Source organism: Magnolia sinica, chromosome 10 (assembly GCF_029962835.1).
Source record: "Magnolia sinica isolate HGM2019 chromosome 10, MsV1, whole genome shotgun sequence".
NCBI lineage: Eukaryota > Viridiplantae > Streptophyta > Magnoliopsida > Magnoliales > Magnoliaceae > Magnolia > Magnolia sinica.
In genome coordinates this window covers 36,616,544-36,620,919 of record NC_080582.1, presented here as the reverse complement: position 1 = coordinate 36,620,919, position 4,376 = coordinate 36,616,544, and the positions used below count along the sequence as shown (strand labels likewise).

The 4,376-nt window shown below is 40.8% G+C and overlaps 1 non-coding gene across 1 annotated transcript; it reads left to right on the top strand.

Annotated features, from left to right (window-relative positions):
- The first annotated feature begins 1,980 nt into the window (after positions 1-1,980).
- Positions 1,981-2,087, top strand: LOC131217908 (small nucleolar RNA R71). Its single transcript, XR_009157493.1, has one exon. It is a non-coding gene; the product is annotated as a small nucleolar RNA R71 (small nucleolar RNA).
- The last annotated feature ends 2,289 nt before the right edge of the window (positions 2,088-4,376 follow it).

Genomic DNA, 4,376 nt, shown 5'->3' with positions numbered 1-4,376 from the left:
TCGGTTCAGTCTGGTTCTAGGGTAAAACTTGAACCGAACCGTTCCTAACGGTTCTGGGATTTTTGAAATCGGAACCGGACCGTTAGCATACTAGAATCGAACCAGAACCGGACCGTGAAAATTGGTTCGGTTCCGGATCAGTTCCACGGTTCTGGGTTTTTAGAAAATTCAACAAAAGAAAAAAAGGTGAAAAAAATCACCATGTCATGGGGCCACGACAAGTACATGTATCTGGTATGCTAACTCCACAAAATCACCATGTCATGGGGCCACGACGAGTACATGTTTCTGGTATGCCATGTCTTCCTTTCACATCTCAGCTTTTAACGGGCACATCTGGGCCTGCCACAAGGTGGAGCTTGGGCCTAATCTTTAAGTCGTACGGATATATGGGCCTGGCCATGGCCTTGTCTTGGACAATAACAGATCCTGGACCCAGGCATGACTTGGTTTACAATAGGGTTGTCAATGGGCTGAGCCCATAATGCAATGTAAAATCTAGATCTGACACCGACCTGGCCCGGCCTGTGATGATAATGGATGGATAAGGCCTGAGTATGGCCCAACCTAAGCCTGACACCCTTGAGCCTACACGTATCTCATGAATGACGGGGAAAAGGAGATGCTGAAGTGGCTCCACGTGTTCAAATGACTCCTTTTCCCACACTTGAATCACCACACTAAAAATCTCACATATTATTGGCCTGGTGGGCCTCATCAGAGATATTCATACATGAACGATGGGATTAGTAGGGCTATAAATGGGCTGAGGAAGCAAGGTATTAAAGATAAAAAATGGAATGCTTCTGGATCAACGGTTCGGATCCAAGGTTCAGATCCACGGTTCTGGGCCACAGTTCAACGAATCGGTTCCACGATTCGGGTCCACAGTTTGGCTCGATTCTACATGCCCCTAAACTGGAACCGAACCGTATCCAATGGTTCTTGCAATTTTAGAACCAGAACTGGTGCTGTCTAGAACTGGACCAAACCGGACCGATCCAACAGTTCCGGTTCGGTTCCACGGTTTTACCGGTTAAATGTGCACCCCTAAATGGTGCAATTGGCTTGCCTTGAGGTTCTGGTTCTAAATCTTGTGGAGCAGTGCTAGATCTATCATTATTGTCCTCTTCCGGGTCCCTAGGCTTTTCAGCCCTAACCGGAATAGTTTTGTCAATGGTCTTACCACTCCTAAGAGTGGTGATAGACTTGGCTTGCTTCATTTGATTTGAAGAGCTTGGGTCACTAACTTCATATTGTGGTTTAGGATTGGGGAGAGGTTGGGTTGGGAGTACCCCTTTCTCTCCAATCATCATGTGTAACTCAATTAGTTGCATAGCCTTGGTAAGATCTTGAAAGGCTTGTAGCGTGCCTTAATTAAAAAGCTCTTGATTTTGAATGTGTTTCAAAACAGGATCCTCCTGAGGTTTCTTTTGATCCAAAAACTAGTTAAGGATCCCCTAAGGAGTAGCAGTTTGCCCATTCCTCCAACTGAAGTTTGGATGGTTTCTCTAGCTAAAGTTGTATGTGTTTGAGGTGGTTCCCTTAAAAGGCCTCTGGTAGTTGTTTACGGCATTCGATTGCTCATTCAATATTTCTTGAAAGGCAGGTATTGTTGGACATTTTTCAGTCGTATGAACGTTGCAAGCACAAATACCGCAAACTACTTCCTTAACCTTGTCCTTCTTAAGTTCAATGGCCTCGAGTTTCCTTGTGAGATTGGCCACTTTAGTGCTTATATCATCTTCTTCTCTCAGAGTATACATTCCACCCCTCTCCTTTGTTTGAATTGGCTTAGAAGTAGTATTGGGTCTAGGGGAGATGTCCCATGATTGTGTGTTTTCAGCAAGCTTATCAAAACAATCCCACACATCATTGACATCTTTGCTCATGAATTCCCCATTGCACATTATCTTGACCATTTGGCGCATGAAAGATGTCAGTCCATCATAGAAAAAACTTGTTATGCGCCACGTTTCAAAACCATGTTGTAGGCATGAACTGACGAGATCCTTGAACTGCTCCCAACATTAGAAGAATGTTTCATCTTCCTTTTGGACGAAGTTCATGATTGACTTTTTAAGGGTGTTCGTTTTATGATATGAAAAGAATTTCTTTATGAACTTCCTTGTCATGTCATTCCATCTACTAATGGATCGTGGACGTAGCGAGTGCAACTACGTCTTAGCTTTTTCTTGTAAGGAGAAGGGAAAGAGTTTCAGCCTAACCGTGTCCTCAGACACGTTAGGAAAGTATAAGGTGGCTATTATCTCATCGAACTCTTTCATATGTAAATATGGACTTTCAGATTCAAGTCCATGGAACTTTGGAAGGAGTTGGATCACCCCGGGCTTGATATCCATGTTTCATGTATTTTCTGAAAAAACCATACAAGAAGGTGTGCTCACCCCCGCCAGTTGTAAATAATCTCATAAAGTACGAGGCGGGGGTGTTTGATGCACCTCGTTTTCATCCTAGATTTCCTCAACTCGAGGTTGAGGTTGAATTGTAGGTTGATTGGCGAGTTGATTGGCAGGCATAACTTCAGTTAACTTTGAGGATCTCGAGTGGTGTCTAATCCTGTGATGAATAGGTAACCCTTCGACCAATCCTCCTTCACCTAAGAGACGTCGAGTGTTATCACAGACCCACCTGGGCACGAAACACTCTTAGCCCTCAATTTCAGGATCTAACCTAACGCTAAAAAGAAAGAAAACTATGACAAATAAGAAATCTAGAAAAGAAAGAAAGGGAATTAGAAAGAGGTTACCAAATTGGAAATTTCTATGTTAAGATCCTGCAAAATAGAAAAACAAGTTAATTTCAAAAAATAAATCAAGAAAATTCTTAATCTAAAAATAGAAAGCAAATAAACCCTAATCTTAACCTGACTCCAAAACTAATCAATTTCAGAAAAACACAACTGTTAGTCCCCGGCAATGGCGCCAAAAACTTGTTCACAACCCCAAGTGTAGGGTCGCGATGTAGTAGTAATCTCGGTAAGATCGAGGTCGAATCCATGGGGACTAATCTTGTGTGTATTATGAAAGTAACTGGAATCAGAACTAGAAGAAGAACTAAAACTAAATCTGAAATTATTTGAAAGAGTAATTGTGAATTTATAATTGAAACTTGTGAATTTCAAGGTGGGAAGTAGGGTTCCAATGATCCACTTACAGCTATCAGGATGTTTCCTCATCTAATTCAAGGAACACAATTAGAATTGGAGTCCTATCCTATTTAATTGGAAGATATATCATTAAAATTAAATTTGAACTTTCATTGACCTAATTCTCAATGAAGGAGAATTGTGAGGATTAGAAGGGATTCCATCACCAAACCATGCCCTGGAGACGATGGCTAACAACAAGATTTACCAATCCCACAATCTCAAAGAAGAAAAGAAGATACTCAAAGCTATTGCAAATCTATTGTAATTTAAGTCGCAACAAACCATTAAAAACTAAAAGTATTCCTTAAATATCAAATTAAAATCAAAGAAGTTCAACAAGAACAAGAATCAAACAAGAAAAACATCTCGAATATGCTACAAGCTTCACCTCTTAGCCCCAGCTAAGAGGTTTAGCCAACCATAGACATGATTGGAATCAAAACCCTAAAAGAAAGTATTAAAAACTAGGAAGAAGGGAAGAAAAAACTCTTAGATGACGGCTCCACCCCTTTACTCTGCTTGTCAAAACCCTAGATATCCCTAGAAGTGTTTAAGAAACCCATATTTATAGCTTTGCCCGTCTAAATTTGTAAAACCGACTCAATTTACGCAGTCCGCGTAACGCCTTCGATGTCATGGAACAGCCTTAGATGCTATCGAAGGGATTTGAATTCGGAAGTCGCACCTTCTCACCTTTCGCATTGCATAAGTTCTTGTGTCATCGAACCTTCCTTCGATGTTGTCGAAATACCGTCGATGTCATCAAATGTTCTTCGAGTAATAAAAAAAGTGTCCAAAACAATCTAGCGAGTTGCTTCAAAATTCTTCAATAAATTCGATGCCATTGAACTAACTTCGATGTCATCGAGTAGATCTTTGAGTCATCGAACAGGACTTCGATTCATCGAGAATTGCATCCAATATGTCCAGCAACCAACTTGATTTTTCATGTAAAAATTTGATGTCATCGACTTATGTTCGATGTCATAAAACGATGGCTTCGATGTCATCGAACTGTGGTCGATGACACAGACAATGAAGTGAATTTTAACACTTTGTTCTTTCGACTTCCTTACTTCTCCACTTGGTTTTCTCAGATATTTGGGTCTTGAAATCTTCAATATTAGTCTCCAAAGATCTGTTCTTTGCCTTGGTGTTTCTTGAGCATCAAACTCATGCTTTTAGCATTCAGTTCAATTCAAGC